Source organism: Pseudorasbora parva, chromosome 6 (genome assembly GCF_024679245.1).
Source record: "Pseudorasbora parva isolate DD20220531a chromosome 6, ASM2467924v1, whole genome shotgun sequence".
Taxonomy (NCBI): domain Eukaryota; kingdom Metazoa; phylum Chordata; class Actinopteri; order Cypriniformes; family Gobionidae; genus Pseudorasbora; species Pseudorasbora parva.
The window spans coordinates 49,805,547-49,828,259 of NC_090177.1; the positions used below are offsets into that span (position 1 = coordinate 49,805,547).

Consider the following 22,713-nt stretch of genomic DNA (forward strand, 5'->3'; position numbering starts at 1 on the left):
GTGTTTACACGTCTTGTTGGTAATTGACTGGACTGTTTCTCAGTGGAAGAACTGTGATCCAGAGTCAGAGACTCTCTCCAGGACAAAAAGGCTAGCCTTAGTGGTCTAGCTTGAGAAGTTGCAGCAAAACACGGTGAGGCCCACAGTCAGGATTTAGAAGGCTCATCGAAAAGTCCTTCCCTGGTGGTCTAGTGGTTAGGATTCGGCGCTCTAACCGCCGCGGCCCGGGTTCGATTCCCGGTCAGGGAACAGTCTTTTTCCCTCCAACAAAGCCAAGAAAGTGTTTGCATGTGAAAAATGACCTCCTTCGAGCCGGAGTCGAACCAGCGACCTAAGGATTTCCAACCTTCCACCTACAGTCCTCCGCTCTACCAGCTGAGCTATCGAAGGCACGCAGGTGAGCAACAGAACCTCAACCTATCAGGTTGCTGCAGCTCCACTGCCGGCTAAAAGTGCTTTTGCCGCAGACCGAAGCGCTGGCTGTTCAGTAAGGGAAGCCAAAACAATCACAACTTCCCATACCGGGAGTCGAACCCGGGCCGCCTGGGTGAAAACCAGGAATCCTGACCGCTAGACCATATGGGAATTCCTGCACCTATCAAGCAGGCTTGTGGGGGTGTTTTTCATCCATGTGGTACGTACAAGGGCAGGGTTCTGTTGAGCCCTTTGGCTTTCAGTGTGTGATCGTCCCCTTTAAAAATATGGGTATGATCCGAAGGCATTGTTTACCGAATTCAGTTTTAACAGACTCAATGGAAGAAGCTGTCATTTGTTTCGCCCAGGGGGTGAAACTTTATCCCATTCTTGTGATCACATAATAGATACTTAAAACTGCTCATTAAAGCAAGGTCCCTGTGACAGTACTTATGCGATGCATTTGAAAACACGCACGGTAATGAATGGTAAGCGCTATCTCGCAGACAAAACAGCCTATGGTTGGACTGTCAATTTATAAGAAACATAAATCAATTTAATAATTAAAGGCTGAAAGCAAAGCAAAAACAATCATTCAAGCCAGCCAGGAGTCAAACCTAGAATCTTCTGATCCGTAGTCAGACGCGTTATCCATTGCGCCACTGGCCCACTGTAGGAACGACTTGCTGGTGTTTATACGCGTCTTGTTGGTGTTTGACTGAACAGCTTCTCAGTGGAAGAACTGTGATCCAGAGTAAGAGATTCTCTCCAGGAGGAAAAGGCTAGCCTTAGAAGTTGCAGCAAAATCTGGTAGAGGCCAACAGTCAGGATTTAGAAGGCTCATCGAAAAGTCCTTCCCTGGTGGTCTAGTGGTTAGGATTCGGCGCTCTCACCGCCGCGGCCCGGATTTGATTCCCGGTCAGGGAACATGCTTTTGCCTTGCAACTTAGCCAAGAAAGGGTTTGCATGTGAAAAGGGACCTCCTTCGAGCCGGAGTCGAACCAGCGAACTAAGGATTGCCAACCTTTCACCTACAGTCCTCCGCTCTACCAGCTGAGCTATCGAAGGCACAGAGATTACGAACGAAAGCTCAACCTATCAGAAATTTCTGATCCATAGTCAGACGCGTTTTCCATTAGGCCACTGGCCCACCGGTCTGGCGCCTTGCAGGTGTTTACACGTCTTGTTGGTAATTGACTGGACTGTTTCTCAGTGGAAGAACTGTGATCCAGAGTCAGAGACTCTCTCCAGGACAAAAAGGCTAGCCTTAGTGGTCTAGCTTGAGAAGTTGCAGCAAAACACGGTAGAGGCCCACAGTCAGGATTTAGAAGGCTCATCGAAAAGTCCTTCCCTGGTGGTCTAGTGGTTAGGATTCGGCGCTCTCACCGCCGCGGCCCGGATTTGATTCCCGGTCAGGGAACATGCTTTTGCCTTGCAACTTAGCCAAGAAAGGGTTTGCATGTGAAAAGGGACCTCCTTCGAGCCGGAGTCGAACCAGCGACCTAAGGATTGCCAACCTTTCACCTACAGTCCTCCGCTCTACCAGCTGAGCTATCGAAGGCACAGAGATTACAAACGAAAGCTCAACCTATCAGAAATTTCTGATCCATAGTCAGACGCGTTTTCCATTAGGCCACTGGCCCACCGGTCTGGCGCCTTGCAGGTGTTTACACGTCTTGTTGGTAATTGACTGGACTGTTTCTCAGTGGAAGAACTGTGATCCAGAGTCAGAGACTCTCTCCAGGACAAAAAGGCTAGCCTTAGTGGTCTAGCTTTTGAAGTTGCAGCAAAACACGGTAGAGGCCCACAGTCAGGATTTAGAAGGCTCATCGAAAAGTCCTTACCTGGTGGTCTAGTGGTTAGGATTCGGCGCTCTCACCGCCGCGGCCCGGGTTCGATTCCCGGTCAAGGAACAGTCTTTTTCCCTCCAACACAGCCAAGAAAGTGTTTGCACGTGAAAAATGACCTCCTTCGAGCCGGAGTCGAACCAGCGACCTAAGGATTTCCAACCTTCCACCTACAGTCCTCCGCTCTACCAGCTGAGCTATCGAAGGCACGCAGGTGAGCAACAGAACCTCAACCTATCAGGTTGCTGCAGCTCCACTGCCGGCTAAAAGTGCTTTTGCCGCAGACCGAAGCGCTGGCTGTTCAGTAAGGGAAGCCAAAACAATCACAACTTCCCATACCGGGAGTCGAACCCGGGCCGCCTGGGTGAAAACCAGGAATCCTGACCGCTAGACCATATGGGAATTCCTGCACCTATCAAGCAGGCTTGTGGGGGTGTTTTTCATCCATGTGGTACGTACAAGGGCAGGGTTCTGTTGAGCCCTTTGGCTTTCAGTGTGTGATCGTCCCCTTTAAAAATATGGGTATGATCCGAAGGCATTGTTTACCGAATTCAGTTTTAACAGACTCAATGGAAGAAGCTGTCATTTGTTTCGCCCAGGGGGTGAAACTTTATCCCATTCTTGTGATCACATAATAGATACTTAAAACTGCTCATTAAAGCAAGGTCCCTGTGACAGTACTTATGCGATGCATTTGAAAACACGCACGGTAATGAATGGTAAGCGCTATCTCGCATACAAAACAGCCTATGGTTGGACTGTCAATTTATAAGAAACATAAATCAATTTAATAATTAAAGGCTGAAAGCAAAGCAAAAACAATTATTCAAGCCAGCCAGGAGTCGAACCTAGAATCTTCTGATCCGTAGTCAGACACGTTTTCCATTAGGCCACTGGCCCACCGGTCTGGCGCCTTGCAGGTGTTTACACGTCTTGTTGGTAATTGACTGGACTGTTTCTCAGTGGAAGAACTGTGATCCAGAGTCAGAGACTCTCTCCAGGACAAAAAGGCTAGCCTTAGTGGTCTAGCTTGAGAAGTTGCAGCAAAACACGGTAGAGGCCCACAGTCAGGATTTAGAAGGCTCATCGAAAAGTCCTTCTCTGGTGGTCTAGTGGTTAGGATTCGGCGCTCTCACCGCCGCGGCCCGGATTTGATTCCCGGTCAGGGAACATGCTTTTGCCTTGCAACTTAGCCAAGAAAGGGTTTGCATGTGAAAAGGGACCTCCTTCGAGCCGGAGTCGAACCAGCGACCTAAGGATTGCCAACCTTTCACCTACAGTCCTCCACTCTACCAGCTGAGCTATCGAAGGCACAGAGATTACGAACGAAAGCTCAACCTTTTAGAAATTTCTGATCCATAGTCAGACGCGTTTTCCATTAGGCCACTGGCCCACCGGTCTGGCGCCTTGCAGGTGTTTACACGTCTTGTTGGTAATTGACTGGACTGTTTCTCAGTGGAAGAACTGTGATCCAGAGTCAGAGACTCTCTCCAGGACAAAAAGGCTAGCCTTAGTGGTCTACCTTGAGAAGTTGCAGCAAAACACGGTAGAGGCCCACAGTCAGGATTTAGAAGGCTCATCGAAAAGTCCTTCCCTGGTGGTCTAGTGGTTAGGATTCGGCGCTCTCACCGCCGCGGCCCGGATTTGATTCCCGGTCAGGGAACATGCTATTGCCTTGCAACTTAGCCAAGAAAGGGTTTGCATGTGAAAAGGGACCTCCTTCGAGCCGGAGTCGAACCAGCGAACTAAGGATTGCCAACCTTTCACCTACAGTCCTCCGCTCTACCAGCTGAGCTATCGAAGGCACAGAGATTACGAACGAAAGCTCAACCTATCAGAAATTTCTGATCCATAGTCAGACGCGTTTTCCATTAGGCCACTGGCCCACCGGTCTGGCGCCTTGCAGGTGTTTACACGTCTTGTTGGTAATTGACTGGACTGTTTCTCAGTGGAAGAACTGTGATCCAGAGTCAGAGACTCTCTCCAGGACAAAAAGGCTAGCCTTAGTGGTCTAGCTTGAGAAGTTGCAGCAAAACACGGTAGAGGCCCACAGTCAGGATTTAGAAGGCTCATCGAAAAGTCCTTCCCTGGTGGTCTAGTGGTTAGGATTCGGCGCTCTCACCGCCGCGGCCCGGATTTGATTCCCGGTCAGGGAACATGCTTTTGCCTTGCAACTTAGCCAAGAAAGGGTTTGCATGTGAAAAGGGACCTCCTTCGAGCCGGAGTCGAACCAGCGACCTAAGGATTGCCAACCTTTCACCTACAGTCCTCCGCTCTACCAGCTGAGCTATCGAAGGCACAGAGATTACAAACGAAAGCTCAACCTATCAGAAATTTCTGATCCATAGTCAGACACGTTTTCCATTAGGCCACTGGCCCACCGGTCTGGCGCCTTGCAGGTGTTTACACGTCTTGTTGGTAATTGACTGGACTGTTTCTCAGTGGAAGAACTGTGATCCAGAGTCAGAGACTCTCTCCAGGACAAAAAGGCTAGCCTTAGTGGTCTAGCTTGAGAAGTTGCAGCAAAACACGGTAGAGGCCCACAGTCAGGATTTAGAAGGCTCATCGAAAAGTCCTTCCCTGGTGGTCTAGTGGTTAGGATTCGGCGCTCTCACCGCCGCGGCCCGGGTTCGATTCCCGGTCAGGGAACAGTCTTTTTCCCTCCAACTCAGCCAAGAAAGTGTTTGCACGTGAAAAATGACCTCCTTCGAGCCGGAGTCGAACCAGCGACCTAAGGATTTCCAACCTTCCACCTACAGTCCTCCGCTCTACCAGCTGAGCTATCGAAGGCACGCAGGTGAGCAACAGAACCTCAACCTATCAGGTTGCTGCAGCTCCACTGCCGGCTAAAAGTGCTTTTGCCGCAGACCGAAGCGCTGGCTGTTCAGTAAGGGAAGCCAAAACAATCACAACTTCCCATACCGGGAGTCGAACCCGGGCCGCCTGGGTGAAAACCAGGAATCCTGACCGCTAGACCATATGGGAATTCCTGCACCTATCAAGCAGGCTTGTGGGGGTGTTTTTCATCCATGTGGTACGTACAAGGGCAGGGTTCTGTTGAGCCCTTTGGCTTTCAGTGTGTGATCGTCCCCTTTAAAAATATGGGTATGATCCGAAGGCATTGTTTACCGAATTCAGTTTTAACAGACTCAATGGAAGAAGCTGTCATTTGTTTCGCCCAGGGGGTGAAACTTTATCCCATTCTTGTGATCACATAATAGATACTTAAAACTGCTCATTAAAGCAAGGTCCCTGTGACAGTACTTATGCGATGCATTTGAAAACACGCACGGTAATGAATGGTAAGCGCTATCTCGCATACAAAACAGCCTATGGTTGGACTGTCAATTTATAAGAAACATAAATCAATTTAATAATTAAAGGCTGAAAGCAAAGCAAAAACAATCGTTCGAGCCAGCCAGGAGTCGAACCTAGAATCTTCTGATCCGTAGTCAGACACGTTTTCCATTAGGCCACTGGCCCACCGGTCTGGCGCCTTGCAGGTGTTTACACGTCTTGTTGGTAATTGACTGGACTGTTTCTCAGTGGAAGAACTGTGATCCAGAGTCAGAGACTCTCTCCAGGACAAAAAGGCTAGCCTTACTGGTCTAGCTTGAGAAGTTGCAGCAAAACACGGTAGAGGCCCACAGTCAGGATTTAGAAGGCTCATCGAAAAGTCCTTCCCTGGTGGTCTAGTGGTTAGGATTCGGCGCTCTCACCGCCGCGGCCCGGGTTCGATTCCCGGTCAGGGAACAGTCTTTTTCCCTCCAACACAGCCAAGAAAGTGTTTGCATGTGAAAAATGACCTCCTTCGAGCCGGAGTCGAACCAGCGACCTAAGGATTTCCAACCTTCCACCTACAGTCCTCCGCTCTACCAGCTGAGCTATCAAAGGCACGCAGGTGAGCAACAGAACCTCAACCTATCAGGTTGCTGCAGCTCCACTGCCGGCTAAAAGTGCTTTTGCCGCAGACCGAAGCGCTGGCTGTTCAGTAAGGGAAGCCAAAACAATCACAACTTCCCATACCGGGAGTCGAACCCGGGCCGCCTGGGTGAAAACCAGGAATCCTGACCGCTAGACCATATGGGAATTCCTGCACCTATCAAGCAGGCTTGTGGGGGTGTTTTTCATCCATGTGGTACGTACAAGGGCAGGGTTCTGTTGAGCCCTTTGGCTTTCAGTGTGTGATCGTCCCCTTTAAAAATATGGGTATGATCCGAAGGCATTGTTTACCAAATTCAGTTTTAACAGACTCAATGGAAGAAGCTGTCATTTGTTTCGCCCAGGGGGTGAAACTTTATCCCATTCTTGTGATCACATAATAGATACTTAAAACTGCTCATTAAAGCAAGGTCCCTGTGACAGTACTTATGCGATGCATTTGAAAACACGCACGGTAATGAATGGTAAGCGCTATCTCGCAGACAAAACAGCCTATGGTTGGATTGTCAATTTATAAGAAACATAAATCAATTTAATAATTAAAGGCTGAAAGCAAAGCAAAAACAATCGTTCGAGCCAGCCAGGAGTCGAACCTAGAATCTTCTGATCCGTAGTCAGACGCGTTATCCATTGCGCCAAGGACGGCGCGTATACGTCTATCAAAGCCATCCACAACTCCGTGAAATGTACCCGGAGATCGTCGGATCGAATCCCGCTCGACCCCAACTTTTGATCATGTAAACCAGAGTAATAAATATATATAAAATTAACTAAAATAACGTAGAAATGGAACGTAGACGTCATTTATAATCCAGAGGTAACGTTTTGTGATAATGAAGGCAAAGAATAAGACAAATATTGGTGATTAATGTTATTTTTCTACACATTTAAATGAACGAAGGTTTATTCAGTTACTAAAACATCGAACAAAATGTATGTATAACAAATTCATTACACATTCAAATTAAAAAAATTAATGTATACACATTTTAAATTCATATAATTCTGTGTAGAAATTAAAAGGTGTGGTAAACAATAATAATAAGAGGAAGAAGAATAAAGAAATACAGAAACGTCCAGACCCTTTTTATATATTTTATTATAATTACAACAACAATTAGTAGTGGTGATAATAATAATAATAATAACGAAAGGTTATATAATAGTATTAATAATAATCAGGTACATAAATAAATCAAGGATTATACAAATACACTAAAAATAATTATCATCTGTTAATATTAATTTACATATATACATAATTATTAATAACCTCTCTTAGTATAAAAACTGCAAAGAAATGTAATCAAATAAAATGTAAAATAGACAATAGCCATCTATTGTGCAAACTGGAGACCCATCATTCCCTGAGCTGACAATTTCCCAACCAAGTGAAAGCTTTGATTTAAAAAAACTCACACATAAATAACAAAGTAAACTTAGTATATGTTAAATTTATACAAAAAATATTTTCCCAACAGAGACCTAGAGCAGAGTAAACTGCTTGTTTACTCTGCTCTAGGTCTCTGTTGGGAAAATATTGTTGAAGAATGTTGAAAAAAACATGAAAAACCACCCAGATGTTGGAGATGTGTAAATTACTCTATAATGCAAACATTAACCAAATAAAAATAACTAAATAAATAAATACAATAAGAAATTAAGAACCTGGAGGGTTGTCATTTCCAGTTTTTTTTTCCTATAACCTCGTTCCTCTAGCACAGCCCTCCATTCACTATATGACTGAGTCTCAGACTCTTTGCAGTACCAGTTGCCGAAGTACTGAAGATGTGATGGTGGCTTTCTCTCTTTTTTACACTTTTTGCACATAATAACATCTGTCTTCCTCACATATTTTCTTGTGACAGTTCCAGTGTTTTCCCTCTCCTGTTTTCTCTTTCGGTATTGCTGAGTGGAGTAAGGAACATCTTGACTGGGTGTCTGTGTTTGAGGTGATGGTGGCATAGCTGAAAGAAATGGGATGTTGAAGAACATCATCTGTGAGGTACCAGGCACTGGAGGAAGCTGCACAGATGGTAGAACGAAAGGGAGAGAGACAGGTGGTGCTGGTGCAATGACAGGATGTGTCATTTGATGCGATGGTGGAGCCTGGGAGATGGTCTGAGGTTGGGACCTCCCCTTGAGTTTTGCCTCCCCAGCAGTGTTTGGTGGCAGGACAAACAGGTGAGGCTCAGCCAGATTGGCTGAATACAGAATTGGTCCTTTCTGCATAGCTGCAGGAAGCTTCTCAGGTCCTGCCATGGGTGCGCCTGGGGCTTGGATTCCCTGCTTTAAAATGTCCTGCTCCTGTGACTTGCAGCGTCTGCTGAACCTGGGAAAATATAAAACAAGCGCTATTATTACAAAATTATGTGTGATAAACAAGTTTTTGCTCACAACTATGATGCAGCAGCATGACAGAGCGGGGGTTAGAGGAAGGGGTAAGGGTAGAGAAAGGGGTAGGGGTATGGGTAGAGGAAGGGTTAGGGGTAGAGGAAGGGTTAGGGGTAGAGAAAGGGGTAGGGGTAGAGGAAGGGTTAGGGGTAGAGGAAGGGTTAGGGGTAGAGAAAGGGGTAGGGGTTAGGGTTAGGGTTAGGTTAGGGTTAGGTTAGGGTTAGGGGTAGAGGAAGGGGTAGGGTTAGGGTTAGAGGAAGGGGTAGGGGTTGAGGAAGGGTTAGGGGTAGAGGAAGGGTTAGGGGTAGAGAAAGGGTTAGGGGTAGAGGAAGGGGTAGGGTTAGAGGAAGGGTTAGGGTTCGAGGAAGGGGTAGGGGTAGGGAAGGGTTAGGGTTAGAGGAAGGGGTAGGGGTTGAGGAAGGGTTAGGGGTAGAGGAAGGGTTAGGGGTAGAGGAAGGGTTAGGGGTAGAGAAAGGGGTAGGGGTAGAGGAAGGGTTAGGGTTAGGGTTAGAGGAAGGGTTAGGGTTCGAGGAAGGGGTAGGGGTAGGGAAGGGTTAGGGTTAGGGTTAGAGGAAGGGGTAGGGGTTGAGGAAGGGTTAGGGGTAGAGGAAGGGTTAGGGGTAGAGAAAGGGGTAGGGGTAGAGGAAGGGTTAGGGTTAGGGGTAGAGGAAGGGGTAGGGTTAGAGGAAGGGTTAGGGTTCGAGGAAGGGTTAGGGGTAGGGTTAGGGGTAGAGGAAGGGGTAGGGGAAGGGGTAGGGGTAGGGAAGGTTTAGGCCTAACCCTACCATGTAAATTACTTGAAACCTCTGTGTAGCCCTCAGCTGCTTTGATTTAAGTTTAGGGTTAGCGGTAACAATGCTAACTTACTCACCATTGTGTGACTGTTGCAGCGTTCACTTCTGGGAGCTGGATGGTGGTCTCGGTCATCACCTTAGCATTGGTGATGATGCACTCTCGGATGTGCTTGTAAGCTCGTGCCACCATTGTGAAGCGGGACACCCTCACTCCGTCACAGCGCACCGCGTTTGGGTAGAGAGCACAGAGCCTTGTGAAGATGGCCTCCACCACTCGGTTGCAGTCAGGCCACTGTGCAGGACTATGAGCCCCAACGAAACACCTGTAAATGACAGCAGAATACATATTATTAATACAAGATTATTTTATTGTTTTGTTTAATTGTTTTATTTCCCCTTTTCTATTCTGTCTGTTTTACTTTTTGTTGTCTTTGTGGTCAATGTTGAAATATATGCATAAATTAGATCACTACTGGGTTACTGTGTTATGGCATTTTTCACAATACAGACTGCACATTATCCCGCTTATTACATGGCTACTTACTAAAAGACAGTAAAAGATAAATAATTTGACACTAAATATTGATCCAAAGTGATTTTATTGATTAAGAAATTTTAAAGATTAAGAAATCTTGCTAAATAAAATTGATGTATGGTTGGAACTGCATCCATAGCAACGTAACATAGCAACATAAAGTCAGCATTAAACATAACTCACAACTAATAATTTAAGTTATAACTAACTTTGAACTAAGTAAGGCTGCGGGAAGATAAGCTAGGCATCAAGGCGTCAGATTTTACAACTTTGATTAAACAGGGGTTAGGGTCACCACCCTGCATGGGTGGTGATATTTCAGCCAGTTTCAGTTATATTTATGCAAAAAAATACCCTTCGTTTGCTAAATTTAACATACCTTTTTGTGCTCTCCACACCTGGTGCCACAATCTTCTTTGTAGCCCTGAATCGTCCCTGTTTTAAGGTGGTTTTATGACGTGGAGAGTAAATGGTCTTGTTCTTGTCATACTCCCCCATTGCTTGCCATAGGGTGATGATCTTGACGCACTCGTCTCCAGTCAAGGCCAGACGGTGATCTCTAAGGCTAACCAAAAACTCTGCCAAGTCCTGCACGGCTCCATACCCCTCAATATTATCAGGTCCAACAGAATCCTAAAATGAAAGATTATTTAAGAACTTTTGATAGCAGTAATGAATACAAATATTCACATGAAAGCATAGGCAACATTACCCAGGTTTGGTTTAAACACATATAAATGTACATTTAAAAAGAAACTTACATCATGTGAAGTGTTCTCTTCAGATGTTGGTAGATGAGGAGTTTCTGTGGATAATTGGTCCACTGGGACTACATGAAAAAGGTAAATATTTAGTTAAAATGTGTATTTGTGTCTTTCAATATGACAAATTTAAATTAGAGTTAGTGTGACTGAAACATCTATCAATATTTTGGTAAAACTCACAGCTATGAGCTTCAGGAGAGAGTGCAGGCTTTGAATGAGTGTGTAGTGAGCTAAAAACAGGCGATGGCACTGGTGATGGAGGGACCACAGACAGTGATGACATGGGCTTGAAAACAGACGATGGGACTGGTGATGGAGGGACCACAGACAGTGATGACATGGGCTTGAAAACAGGCGATGGGACTGGTGATGGAGGGACCACAGACAGTGATGACATGGGGCTGGTTGCTGGAGGGGTTGGACATGATGCTGCAGACACTGATGCTTCTGAAGAAGAAGCAGGTGTCCGTTCTGTGTCGAAGGTGGGGACAGTGATGTCGTGAATCTCCTCAAGTTCAGCATAATCTTCATCCACCTCTGTACCAACCTCAGTCGTCTCTGACTCTTCAATGGCCAACTTATAGTCCTGCAGAACTTTACCAGTTTGCTGGTAAAGGTACTCCACTCCAATAAGTTCACCTTTAAAATATTAAAACATTGACAATAAGATAATATACCAGGATATTATAACTCAGTGGAAAAATTGTATGTGTACACATGACTGTAATTGTAACTAAAAAAAAAAAAATAGTTATCTACCAGTGTACTTTCTTGGCCCAACATATGGGATGATTTTCTTGCCCATAACCTCCTCTGCAAGAGTATTGACAGCATGGCGCAGAAGATGATTATAAGAATGTGACTGCTGCTCATCTGTTGTTGCTGCCACAGCCCGGTCCTCATTCCACCTTGCAAGTCCATCCAAAAGGTACGCCTGGAAGAAGGTGTCACTTGCCAGCGTACCTGTACATTGAAAACAAAAAGACCACAGAATGGGTTACGCATAAATACACAAATACCTGTACTTGCAATCATCATAATTATTTAAAATATATGATTACATCATATCAGTATTTTAGTAATTCAGTTAAGTCAATTATTTACCTGGGATGAATCTGTTAAGGTGTAGGTGAAATGACTCAAGCGAAGTGGAACCTCTGGCACAGCGGTAGGTTGGCAGGCGGTGCCCTCCCTTCACTACAGTGCCAGTCTGCATGTAGAGCTGCACACCTACAGGATCCTGGATGCAGGCCACATGCTTCCGCTGGGACTTTAAGATCTCTCTCATCCGGGCTGAATTTATTAGTGGTACTCCCAGAGTGTCACGACCAGCATCTCCATCAAAGGCCTGAATATGGCTCTCAATCAGCGCCAGGGTCTCCTTGGTCCCACGAGTGGTTCTCCTGCAATGTAGGGCTAGCTCACTACGGCTGATACAGCGCAGCACATCAGCCTCGGATGATGGTTTCCGGTCAGCTTCCAGCTCTGCGCGCTTCGCCTTCTTAAGTGCAGTCAGGTCGTCCTGGTCCCACATGAAAATACAGTGGCTGAGGCGACTCATAAATGTTGCATACAGCTGGTGAGAGTCGGTGGTGCACCCCACAGCAAATCTCCGCATGAAGTGCCATATATCTAACCGGATGGTCATTTGGTCCCACTCTTCAAACATCCTCCTCAGAAGAGTGTTGCCACAGCAGTCTCGGTCAACATACATTATCTCAGGAGGAGCCACCCCAGCCACTCTGTATCGCTTGATGAGGCCTTCAATCATTGGTCCGAGACCAAAGCCTTCACTGGCTGTGAGCACGGACATGATCACCTGTCCATGCTCATTTCCAACGTTGGTTGCCCATGTAGCGGTGCCATAGCTGCGTCCTGCTAGTTTTCTGGCCACTTTTTTAGTAGAATCCATTTTTAAGATACGACCATATTGAGATGTTATAGTGGCCTTGATTTCGTCCAGCCTTTGCAGGACATCCTGGGCATACACCTGCATTAGCCACCGGTGCTTAGGGACAGAAGGCATTGAAAGAGCAGGTTCAAATGTCACAGGCAGGATCAGGTTTGACGTGACAGCACTGGCAATCCCCTTGCAATCTGTCAGATACTGGACTGTTTTTTCCAACCACACCTCAGCATGACGCTCCTGCAACTTGCGCTGGATCTGGCTGCTGCTGTTTCCCAGTCCTCGCTGACGCATCAAACTTACTACCTCGATGTCACATGCAAGTTTTGATGTGAGAATGCAAGGGAACTGCACCCTGTGGCCAATGTCGAGCTGGGAGACGATATCATGGCTCCAGCTGATGACCTTCCTCTTACATCTTCGGCAGGCCAGGTACTCAGATGCCACAAAGTACATCTTACCGAAGGCAAACACCTGTCTGATCTTTTGATGCAAGCCAGCTGAGGTCAGAAGGTCTTTCTGACAGTCTGGATGCGGACAGGTCAGCTTCACTTGCCACAGTTTTCGTGGCATCCAGAGCAGCAGGGGATGGCCAAAGTAATTCTCTAAGGGAGGAGACTTACTGGTCTTCAGTGGCACCTGTGGAGGATACCACCAAAGTTTGTCCACCCTGCTAAAGATTAGCTCAGGATGCCCTTGTGCTGACCACCTGAACAGGGCCTTGGACATCCACCTCTGGTCCACTTCAGGCAGGGTATTTATCCATCCAGCTGGAAGACAGACTCGTCGTACTGGAACCCCCCAAAGAGAAATAAACACATAAATAAACAAGTGCAAACTCACATTGCTTTACTTTATTATTCCTGGAAAGGAAACTTTAATATATATTTTTTAAAGTATATACGTACATCCCACATGTGCCTCCTCAAACTTATTTGCCTCTGCCAGCAGTGTGCTGTCATCTATCTCAGTGGACACAGAGGGGCGGGTGAGGGTGGCTGAGGGTCCTGTGTGTGCCTCAGAGGAGGCAGTCGGGCGGGTGAGGGTGGCTGAGGGTCCTGTGTGTGCCTCAGAGGAGGCAGTCGGGCGTGTGAGGGTGGCTGAGGGCCGTGCACGTGCCTGGGCCAAAGCTTCAAAACAAAACACAGGACAAACAGATAAACATGACTACTGAACAACAACATAAATAATAAAAAAACAAAAAAAGAAAAGTGTAAAATAAATGTTTGCTTACAAGGTGTGGCTTTGACGGGGGAAATTAGCCTTTTTACGGTCTTGGTCATGCTTTTCTGGGTAGGCAACTTCCCAACCAAGAGGGAGCGGAGAGAGGCAGTGGAAGTATGGGTGGTGGCAGTGTGCTGGGTAGGGGGAGTGATTTGTGTGGGGCCAGTGTGCTGTGTGGGGGGAGTGAGCTGGGTGGTAGCAGATTGCCCAGCATATTGCTCTTCCTTCATGGCAATGGCAATTCTGCCAGAAGGGAAAAGCTCGATATACTCCCTGAAACTCCCCTTGTTGTGGGCATGTTCTTGGGAGTCTTTGCTGCCTCCTGTGGGGTCCCTCTTTATAGCTGCCACCAGGTAAGCAGCATACCCCAGGGCATTTTCAGCCACCCACCTAAATGTTTGCCCGCGAAATACACCAAACTGGATTTCAAAGAAACCTAGCAGGTGTTTTCTGTTAGCTAGATCTCCGTGGTACAGACTTAAGCTTTTCTTGGCCTTGTCCAGCACTACCTCTGGGGACAGGGGTCTTGTGTACGGCTTTCCTTTGTTAGCCTCCTTCACCTTTGCCGCTTCCACTGTATCTGTCATATTCAGGCTGCCATCAGCCCGTCTCCTAAAGTGAGGTTCCATCTAAATTATAAAATGAATATATAAAAAAGACAATAGGGAAACAGGAAAACACGTTTGGTAACACATTAATTAATGCAGCTGTGTATATCACATTATTAGATTTACTCATGATCACTGTAAAATGTTGATTTTATATTATGCTTTGTCTGTGTATAGTTTTCCTACAGGCTCAAAATGTTGGCTAACATATTAAAATCATCAGAGATAATTTTTTCACTAATATTGCACCATTAAATAAAATTTATGTTCCACGTCAGAAAAAGAAGAGTTATCAAGTAATGGCTAGTGGATAATGGAAAGTCTATTCCAGGAATTTTCAAAGTTGTAAACTTTACATGGGAATTAACAGGAATATATGAGAATTAATGGAAATAAACAGAGAAGTTTCTAAATTAGTTTAGCCTGCAGCAAGGAACTTAATTGTAGTTGAAAAAAAATCTTAGTTAAAACAACCAGATTTAATTCACTACTGTTGATTTTATACCTTACACATGCACATAACACACTACTGACTGCAGGGCTATTGAGGCCATTCCTAAATAACATGGACAGTTGATAAATATTATTGTGAAATATTACAATTTAAAATAATGGTTTCTTTTTTACTATACTTTAATATATTATTTATTTCTGTGATGCAAAGCTGAATTTTCATCCGCCATTACTTCTGTGTCACATGATCCTTCAGAAATGTAATTTTGCCACACACAAAAATAAAACTAAAAATAATAATTAAATAAACAGATTTTTTTCAGGATTATTTGATGATTAATTAAAGAAAAGATTAACAATAAGAGTAATAATAATAATAATGTACAAATAAATAACTAGTAACAATATACACTACCATCAAAAAATCTGAGATCAGTAATTATTTGTCTTGTTTTTGGAAAGAAATTAATAATAATTTTCAGCAAGCAAGTATGTGTTTAATTGATTAAAAAGTTAGAGAATTAATTGTTACAAAACATTGCTATTTTAAATAAATGCGGTTCTTTTTAACTTTTTATTCATCAATGAATCCTGAAAAAGGTATTAACGTTACAAGTTCCAAAAAATATTAAGCAGCACAACTGTTTCCAACAGTGATAATAATTCAACATATTAGAATGATTTCTGAAGGATCATGTGACATTGAAATAAACAACATAAGCATAACAATTAGAACAATAAACATTCCCATAAATTCCTGTTAAATTTCCAAACTGGAATATTTCCAAAACTCCCCAGTTAAGCTGAATTAAAATCTTTCGCCGTTTGCAATCCTAAATCTATGTGATCTCCTTTAAAAACCTTTTTTCCCAGAAGTAAAGGTAAAGTAACGGTCATGCATTCAAAATTGTACTTAGCTAAAACAAGTTTAGCATCAAATATGCTGCATCAAATGTAATGTATTAAAAAAGTAGAAGTATCATGTACATTATTTATGTAGATTATAATTAGTGATGATTTACAAAAGACTGACTTACTTTGCAAATGTTGTTTGTTAAGAAGTTATAACGTCAATGAAATAGTATCATCTCCAGCGTAAATTATTTCGCTTGTCTCCGGGTGCGCTTGACGTTGATTGGTCAATTCCTGAATGATTCGTGATAGCGATACGAGCGGCGATTGGCCATAGCATTCGAATCATGGATGAATCGTGATAGCGATACGAGCGGCGATTGGCCATAGCATTCGAATCATGGATGCAACCGGGAACGTGATTGGCTGTCATAATCATGAAAAACCACGATTTACAGGTGACAGGGAGCGCCACTGGCCCACTGTAGGAACGACTTGCTGGTGTTTATACGCGTCTTGTTGGTGTTTGACTGAACAGCTTCTCAGTGGAAGAACTGTGATCCAGAGTAAGAGATTCTCTCCAGGAGGAAAAGGCTAGCCTTAGAAGTTGCAGCAAAATCTGGTAGAGGCCAACAGCCAGGATTTAGGAGGCGAATAAGAAAGTCCTTCCCTGGTGGTCTAGTGGTTAGGATTCGGCGCTCTCACCGCCGCGGCCCGGATTTGATTCCCGGTCAGGGAACATGCTTTTGCCTTGCAACTTAGCCAAGAAAGGGTTTGCATGTGAAAAGGGACCTCCTTCGAGCCGGAGTCGAACCAGCGACCTAAGGATTGCCAACCTTTCACCTACAGTCCTCCACTCTACCAGCTGAGCTATCGAAGGCACAGAGATTACGAACGAAAGCTCAACCTATCAGATATTTCTGATCCATAGTCAGACGCGTTTTCCATTAGGCCACTGGCCCACCGGTCTGGCGCCTTGCAGGTGTTTACACGTCTTGTTGGTAATTGACTGGACTGTTTCTCAGTGGAAGAACTGTGATCCAGAGTCAGAGACTCTCTCCAGGACAAAAAGGCTAGCCTTAGTGGTCTAGCTTGAGAAGTTGCAGCAAAACACGGTAGAGGCCCACAGTCAGGATTTAGAAGGCTCATCGAAAAGTCCTTCCCTGGTGGTCTAGTGGTTAGGATTCGGCGCTCTCACCGCCGCGGCCCGGATTTGATTCCCGGTCAGGGAACATGCTTTTGCCTTGCAACTTAGCCAAGAAAGGGTTTGCATGTGAAAAGGGACCTACTTCGAGCCGGAGTCGAACCAGCGACCTAAGGATTGCCAACCTTTCACCTACAGTCCTCCGCTCTACCAGCTGAGCTATCGAAGGCACAGAGATTACGAACGAAAGCTCAACCTATCAGAAATTTCTGATCCATAGTCAGACGCGTTTTCCATTAGGCCACTGGCCCACCGGTCTGGCGCCTTGCAGGTGTTTACACGTCTTGTTGGTAATTGACTGGACTGTTTCTCAGTGGAAGAACTGTGATCCAGAGTCAGAGACTCTCTCCAGGACAAAAAGGCTAGCCTTAGTGGTCTAGCTTGAGAAGTTGCAGCAAAACACGGTAGAGGCCCACAGTCAGGATTTAGAAGGCTCATCGAAAAGTCCTTCCCTGGTGGTCTAGTGGTTAGGATTCGGCGCTCTCACCGCCGCGGCCGGGGTTCGATTCCCGGTCAGGGAACAGTCTTTTTCCCTCCAACACAGCCAAGAAAGTGTTTGCATGTGAAAAATGACCTCCTTCGAGCCGGAGTCGAACCAGCGACCTAAGGATTTCCAACCTTCCACCTACAGTCCTCCGCTCTACCAGCTGAGCTATCGAAGGCACGCAGGTGAGCAACAGAACCTCAACCTATCAGGTTGCTGCAGCTCCACTGCCGGCTAAAAGTGCTTTTGCCGCAGACCGAAGCGCTGGCTGTTCAGTAAGGGAAGCCAAAACAATCACAACTTCCCATACCGGGAGTCGAACCCGGGCCGCCTGGGTGAAAACCAGGAATCCTGACCGCTAGACCATATGGGAATTCCTGCACCTATCAAGCAGGCTTGTGGGGGTGTTTTTCATCCATGTGGTACGTACAAGGGCAGGGTTCTGTTGAGCCCTTTGGCTTTCAGTATGTGATCGTCCCCTTTAAAAATATGGGTATGATCCGAAGGCATTGTTTACCGAATTCAGTTTTAACAGACTCAATGGAAGAAGCTGTCATTTGTTTCGCCCAGGGGGTGAAACTTTATCCCATTCTTGTGATCACATAATAGATACTTAAAACTGCTCATTAAAGCAAGGTCCCTGTGACAGTACTTATGCGATGCATTTGAAAACACGCACGGTAATGAATGGTAAGCGCTATCTCGCAGACAAAACAGCCTATGGTTGGACTGTCAATTTATAAGAAACATAAATCAATTTAATAATTAAAGGCTGAAAGCAAAGCAAAAACAATCGTTCGAGCCAGCCAGGAGTCGAACCTAGAATCTTCTGATCCGTAGTCAGACGCGTTATCCATTGCGCCACTGGCCCACTGTAGGAACGACTTGCTGGTGTTTATACGCGTCTTGTTGGCGTTTGACTGAACAGCTTCTCAGTGGAAGAACTGTGATCCAGAGTAAGAGATTCTCTCCAGGAGGAAAAGGCTAGCCTTAGAAGTTGCAGCAAAATCTGGTAGAGGCCAACAGCCAGGATTTAGGAGGCGAATAAGAAAGTCCTTCCTTGGTGGTCTAGTGGTTAGGATTCGGCGCTCTCACCGCCGCGGCCCGGATTTGATTCCCGGTCAGGGAACATGCTTTTGCCTTGCAACTTAGCCAAGAAAGGGTTTGCATGTGAAAAGGGACCTCCTTCGAGCCGGAGTCGAACCAGCGACCTAAGGATTGCCAACCTTTCACCTACAGTCCTCCACTCTACCAGCTGAGCTATCGAAGGCACAGAGACTACGAACGAAAGCTCAACCTATCAGAAATTTCTGATCCATAGTCAGACGCGTTTTCCATTAGGCCACTGGCCCACCGGTCTGGCGCCTTGCAGGTGTTTACACGTCTTGTTGGTAATTGACTGGACTGTTTCTCAGTGGAAGAACTGTGATCCAGAGTCAGAGACTCTCTCCAGGACAAAAAGGCTAGCCTTAGTGGTCTAGCTTGAGAAGTTGCAGCAAAACACGGTAGAGGCCCACAGTCAGGATTTAGAAGGCTCATCGAAAAGTCCTTCCCTGGTGGTCTAGTGGTTAGGATTCGGCGCTCTCACCGCCGCGGCCCGGGTTCAATTCCCGGTCAGGGAACAGTCTTTTTCCCTCCAACACAGCCAAGAAAGTGTTTGCATGTGAAAAATGACCTCCTTCGAGCCGGAGTCGAACCAGCGACCTAAGGATTTCCAACCTTCCACCTACAGTCCTCCGCTCTACCAGCTGAGCTATCGAAGGCACGCAGGTGAGCAACAGAACCTCAACCTATCAGGTTGCTGCAGCTCCACTGCCGGCTAAAAGTGCTTTTGCCACAGACCGAAGCGCTGGCTGTTCAGTAAGTGAAGCCAAAACAATCACAACTTCCCATACCGGGAGTCGAACCCGGGCCGCCTGGGTGAAAACCAGGAATCCTGACCGCTAGACCATATGGGAATTCCTGCACCTACCAAGCAGGCTTGTGGGGGTGTTTTTCATCCATGTGGTACGTACAAGGGCAGGGTTCTGTTGAGCCCTTTGGCTTTCAGTGTGTGATCGTCCCCTTTAAAAATATGGGTATGATCCGAAGGCATTGTTTACCGAATTCAGTTTTAACAGACTCAATGGAAGAAGCTGTCATTTGTTTCGCCCAGGGGGTGAAACTTTATCCCATTCTTGTGATCACATAATAGATACTTAAAACTGCTCATTAAAGCAAGGTCCCTGTGACAGTACTTATGCGATGCATTTGAAAACACGCACGGTAATGAATGGTAAGCGCTATCTCGCAGACAAAACAGCCTGTGGTTGGACTGTCAATTTATAAGAAACATAAATCAATTTAATAATTAAAGGCTGAAAGCAAAGCAAAAACAATCTGTCGAGCCAGCCAGGAGTCGAACCTAGAATCTTCTGATCCGTAGTCAGACGCGTTATCCATTGCGCCACTGGACCACTGTAGGAACGACTTGCTGGTGTTTATACACGTCTTGTTGGTGTTTGACTGAACAGCTTCTCAGTGGAAGAACTGTGATCCAGAGTAAGAGATTCTCTCCAGGAGGAAAAGGCTAGCCTTAGAAGTTGCAGCAAAATCTGGTAGAGGCGAACAGCCAGGATTAAGGAGGCGAATAAGAAAGTCCTTCCCTGGTGGTCTAGTGGTTAGGATTCGGCGCTCTCACCGCCGCGGCCCGGATTTGATTCCCGGTCAGGGAACATGCTTTTGCCTTGCAACTTAGCCAAGAAAGGGTTTGCATGTGAAAAGGGACCTCCTTCGAGCCGGAGTCGAACCAGCGACCTAAGGATTGCCAACCTTTCACCTACAGTCCTCCGCTCTACCAGCTGAGCTATCGAAGGCACAGAGATTACGAACGAAAGCTCAACCTATCAGAAATTTCTGATCCATAGTCAGACGCGTTTTCCATTAGGCCACTGGCCCACCGGTCTGGCGCCTTGCAGGTGTTTACACGTCTTGTTGGTATTTGACTGGACTGTTTCTCAGTGGAAGAACTGTGATCCAGAGTCAGAGACTCTCTCCAGGACAAAAAGGCTAGCCTTAGTGGTCTAGCTTGAGAAGTTGCAGCAAAACACGGTAGAGGCCCACAGTCAGGATTTAGAAGGCTCATCGAAAAGTCCTTCCCTGGTGGTCTAGTGGTTAGGATTCGGCGCTCTCACCGCCGCGGCCCGGGTTCTATTCCCGGTCAGGGAACAGTCTTTTTCCCTCCAACACAGCCAAGAAAGTGTTTGCATGTGAAAAATGACCTCCTTCGAGCCGGAGTCGAACCAGCGACCTAAGGATTTCCAACCTTCCACCTACAGTCCTCCACTCTACCAGCTGAGCTATCGAAGGCACGCAGGTGAGCAACAGAACCTCAACCTATCAGGTTGCTGCAGCTCCACTGCCGGCTAAAAGTGCTTTTGCCACAGGCCGAAGCGCTGGCTGTTCAGTAAGGGAAGCCAAAACAATCACAACTTCCCATACCGGGAGTCGAACCCGGGCCGCCTGGGTGAAAACCAGGAATCCTGACCGCTAGACTATATGGGAATTCCTGCACCTATCAAGCAGGCTTGTGGGGGTGTTTTTCATCCATGTGGTACGTACAAGGGCAGGGTTCTGTTGAGCCCTTTGGCTTTCAGTGTGTGATCGTCCCCTTTAAAAATATGGGTATGATCCGAAGGCATTGTTTACCGAATTCAGTTTTAACAGACTCAATGGAAGAAGCTGTCATTTGTTTCGCCCAGGGGGTGAAACTTTATCCCATTCTTGTGATCACATAATAGATACTTAAAACTGCTCATTAAAGCAAGGTCCCTGTGACAGTACTTATGCGATGCATTTGAAAACACGCACGGTAATGAATGGTAAGCGCTATCTCGCAGACAAAACAGCCTATGGTTGGACTGTCAATTTATAAGAAACATAAATCAATTTAATAATTAAAGGCTGAAAGCAAAGCAAAAACAATCGTTCGAGCCAGCCAGGAGTCGAACCTAGAATCTTCTGATCCGTAGTCAGACGCGTTATCCATTGCGCCACTGGCCCACTGTAGGAACGACTTGCTGGTGTTTATACGCGTCTTGTTGGTGTTTGACTGAACAGCTTCTCAGTGGAAGAACTGTGATCCAGAGTAAGAGATTCTCTCCAGGAGGAAAAGGCTAGCCTTAGAAGTTGCAGCAAAATCTGGTAGAGGCCAACAGCCAGGATTTAGGAGGCGAATAAGAAAGTCCTTCCCTGGTGGTCTAGTGGTTAGGATTCGGCGCTCTCACCGCCGCGGCCCGGATTTGATTCCCGGTCAGGGAACATGCTTTTGCCTTGCAACTTAGCCAAGAAAGGGTTTGCATGTGAAAAGGGACCTCCTTCGAGCCGGAGTCGAACCAGCGACCTAAGGATTGCCAACCTTTCACCTACAGTCCTCCGCTCTACCAGCTGAGCTATCGAAGGCACAGAGATTACGAACGAAAGCTCAACCTATCAGAAATTTCTGATCCATAGTCAGACGCGTTTTCCATTAGGCCACTGGCCCACCGGTCTGGCGCCTTGCAGGTGTTTACACGTCTTGTTGGTAATTGACTGGACTGTTTCTCAGTGGAAGAACTGTGATCCAGAGTCAGAGACTCTCTCCAGGACAAAAAGGCTAGCCTTAGTGGTCTAGCTTGAGAAGTTGCAGCAAAACACGGTACAGGCCCACAGTCAGGATTTAGAAGGCTCATCGAAAAGTCCTTCCCTGGTGGTCTAGTGGTTAGGATTCGGCGCTCTCACCGCCGCGGCCCGGATTTGATTCCCGGTCAGGGAACATGCTTTTGCCTTGCAACTTAGCCAAGAAAGGGTTTGCATGTGAAAAGGGACCTCCTTCGAGCCGGAGTCGAACCAGCGACCTAAGGATTGCCAACCTTTCACCTACAATACTCCGCTCTACCAGCTGAGCTATCGAAGGCACAGAGATGACGAACGAAAGCTCAACCTATCAGAAATTTCTGATCCATAGTCAGACGCGTTTTCCATTAGGCCACTGGCCCACCGGTCTGGCGCCTTGCAGGTGTTTACACGTCTTGTTGGTAATTGACTGGACTGTTTCTCAGTGGAAGAACTGTGATCCAGAGTCAGAGACTCTCTCCAGGACAAAAAGGCTAGCCTTAGTGGTCTAGCTTGAGAAGTTGCAGCAAAACACGGTGAGGCCCACAGTCAGGATTTAGAAGGCTCATCGAAAAGTCCTTCCCTGGTGGTCTAGTGGTTAGGATTCGGCGCTCTCACCGCCGCGGCCCGGGTTCGATTCCCGGTCAGGGAACAGTCTTT

At 46.3% G+C, this 22,713-nt stretch overlaps 23 non-coding genes across 23 annotated transcripts; 4 read left to right on the plus strand and 19 right to left on the minus strand.

Annotated features, from left to right (window-relative positions):
• Nucleotides 1-303: 303 nt before the first annotated feature.
• trnay-gua (transfer RNA tyrosine (anticodon GUA)) lies at nt 304-390 on the minus strand. The gene is given in 2 exon segments: nt 304-339; nt 354-390. It is a non-coding gene; the product is annotated as a tRNA-Tyr (tRNA).
• A 123-nt stretch (nt 391-513) lies between these two features.
• trnae-uuc (transfer RNA glutamic acid (anticodon UUC)) lies at nt 514-585 on the minus strand. Its single transcript has one exon. It is a non-coding gene; the product is annotated as a tRNA-Glu (tRNA).
• Nucleotides 586-1,888: 1,303 nt separating this feature from the next.
• On the minus strand, nt 1,889-1,975 carry trnay-gua (transfer RNA tyrosine (anticodon GUA)). Its single transcript is given in 2 exon segments — nt 1,889-1,924; nt 1,939-1,975. It is a non-coding gene; the product is annotated as a tRNA-Tyr (tRNA).
• Nucleotides 1,976-2,381: 406 nt separating this feature from the next.
• On the minus strand, nt 2,382-2,468 carry trnay-gua (transfer RNA tyrosine (anticodon GUA)). The gene is given in 2 exon segments: nt 2,382-2,417; nt 2,432-2,468. It is a non-coding gene; the product is annotated as a tRNA-Tyr (tRNA).
• Nucleotides 2,469-2,591: 123 nt separating this feature from the next.
• trnae-uuc (transfer RNA glutamic acid (anticodon UUC)) lies at nt 2,592-2,663 on the minus strand. Its single transcript has one exon. It is a non-coding gene; the product is annotated as a tRNA-Glu (tRNA).
• Nucleotides 2,664-4,471: 1,808 nt separating this feature from the next.
• Nucleotides 4,472-4,558, minus strand: trnay-gua (transfer RNA tyrosine (anticodon GUA)). The gene is given in 2 exon segments: nt 4,472-4,507; nt 4,522-4,558. It is a non-coding gene; the product is annotated as a tRNA-Tyr (tRNA).
• Nucleotides 4,559-4,838: 280 nt separating this feature from the next.
• On the plus strand, nt 4,839-4,910 carry trnae-cuc (transfer RNA glutamic acid (anticodon CUC)). Its single transcript has one exon. It is a non-coding gene; the product is annotated as a tRNA-Glu (tRNA).
• A 54-nt stretch (nt 4,911-4,964) lies between these two features.
• On the minus strand, nt 4,965-5,051 carry trnay-gua (transfer RNA tyrosine (anticodon GUA)). Its single transcript is given in 2 exon segments — nt 4,965-5,000; nt 5,015-5,051. It is a non-coding gene; the product is annotated as a tRNA-Tyr (tRNA).
• A 123-nt stretch (nt 5,052-5,174) lies between these two features.
• trnae-uuc (transfer RNA glutamic acid (anticodon UUC)) lies at nt 5,175-5,246 on the minus strand. Its single transcript has one exon. It is a non-coding gene; the product is annotated as a tRNA-Glu (tRNA).
• A 696-nt stretch (nt 5,247-5,942) lies between these two features.
• On the plus strand, nt 5,943-6,014 carry trnae-cuc (transfer RNA glutamic acid (anticodon CUC)). The gene has a single exon. It is a non-coding gene; the product is annotated as a tRNA-Glu (tRNA).
• A 264-nt stretch (nt 6,015-6,278) lies between these two features.
• Nucleotides 6,279-6,350, minus strand: trnae-uuc (transfer RNA glutamic acid (anticodon UUC)). The gene has a single exon. It is a non-coding gene; the product is annotated as a tRNA-Glu (tRNA).
• An 11,162-nt stretch (nt 6,351-17,512) lies between these two features.
• Nucleotides 17,513-17,599, minus strand: trnay-gua (transfer RNA tyrosine (anticodon GUA)). Its single transcript is given in 2 exon segments — nt 17,513-17,548; nt 17,563-17,599. It is a non-coding gene; the product is annotated as a tRNA-Tyr (tRNA).
• Nucleotides 17,600-17,722: 123 nt separating this feature from the next.
• trnae-uuc (transfer RNA glutamic acid (anticodon UUC)) lies at nt 17,723-17,794 on the minus strand. Its single transcript has one exon. It is a non-coding gene; the product is annotated as a tRNA-Glu (tRNA).
• A 425-nt stretch (nt 17,795-18,219) lies between these two features.
• On the minus strand, nt 18,220-18,292 carry trnar-acg (transfer RNA arginine (anticodon ACG)). The gene has a single exon. It is a non-coding gene; the product is annotated as a tRNA-Arg (tRNA).
• Nucleotides 18,293-18,971: 679 nt separating this feature from the next.
• trnae-cuc (transfer RNA glutamic acid (anticodon CUC)) lies at nt 18,972-19,043 on the plus strand. Its single transcript has one exon. It is a non-coding gene; the product is annotated as a tRNA-Glu (tRNA).
• A 54-nt stretch (nt 19,044-19,097) lies between these two features.
• trnay-gua (transfer RNA tyrosine (anticodon GUA)) lies at nt 19,098-19,184 on the minus strand. The gene is given in 2 exon segments: nt 19,098-19,133; nt 19,148-19,184. It is a non-coding gene; the product is annotated as a tRNA-Tyr (tRNA).
• A 123-nt stretch (nt 19,185-19,307) lies between these two features.
• On the minus strand, nt 19,308-19,379 carry trnae-uuc (transfer RNA glutamic acid (anticodon UUC)). The gene has a single exon. It is a non-coding gene; the product is annotated as a tRNA-Glu (tRNA).
• Nucleotides 19,380-19,804: 425 nt separating this feature from the next.
• On the minus strand, nt 19,805-19,877 carry trnar-acg (transfer RNA arginine (anticodon ACG)). Its single transcript has one exon. It is a non-coding gene; the product is annotated as a tRNA-Arg (tRNA).
• A 312-nt stretch (nt 19,878-20,189) lies between these two features.
• On the minus strand, nt 20,190-20,276 carry trnay-gua (transfer RNA tyrosine (anticodon GUA)). The gene is given in 2 exon segments: nt 20,190-20,225; nt 20,240-20,276. It is a non-coding gene; the product is annotated as a tRNA-Tyr (tRNA).
• A 616-nt stretch (nt 20,277-20,892) lies between these two features.
• Nucleotides 20,893-20,964, minus strand: trnae-uuc (transfer RNA glutamic acid (anticodon UUC)). Its single transcript has one exon. It is a non-coding gene; the product is annotated as a tRNA-Glu (tRNA).
• Nucleotides 20,965-21,389: 425 nt separating this feature from the next.
• Nucleotides 21,390-21,462, minus strand: trnar-acg (transfer RNA arginine (anticodon ACG)). Its single transcript has one exon. It is a non-coding gene; the product is annotated as a tRNA-Arg (tRNA).
• Nucleotides 21,463-21,774: 312 nt separating this feature from the next.
• On the minus strand, nt 21,775-21,861 carry trnay-gua (transfer RNA tyrosine (anticodon GUA)). The gene is given in 2 exon segments: nt 21,775-21,810; nt 21,825-21,861. It is a non-coding gene; the product is annotated as a tRNA-Tyr (tRNA).
• A 772-nt stretch (nt 21,862-22,633) lies between these two features.
• Nucleotides 22,634-22,705, plus strand: trnae-cuc (transfer RNA glutamic acid (anticodon CUC)). Its single transcript has one exon. It is a non-coding gene; the product is annotated as a tRNA-Glu (tRNA).
• Nucleotides 22,706-22,713: the final 8 nt, after the last annotated feature.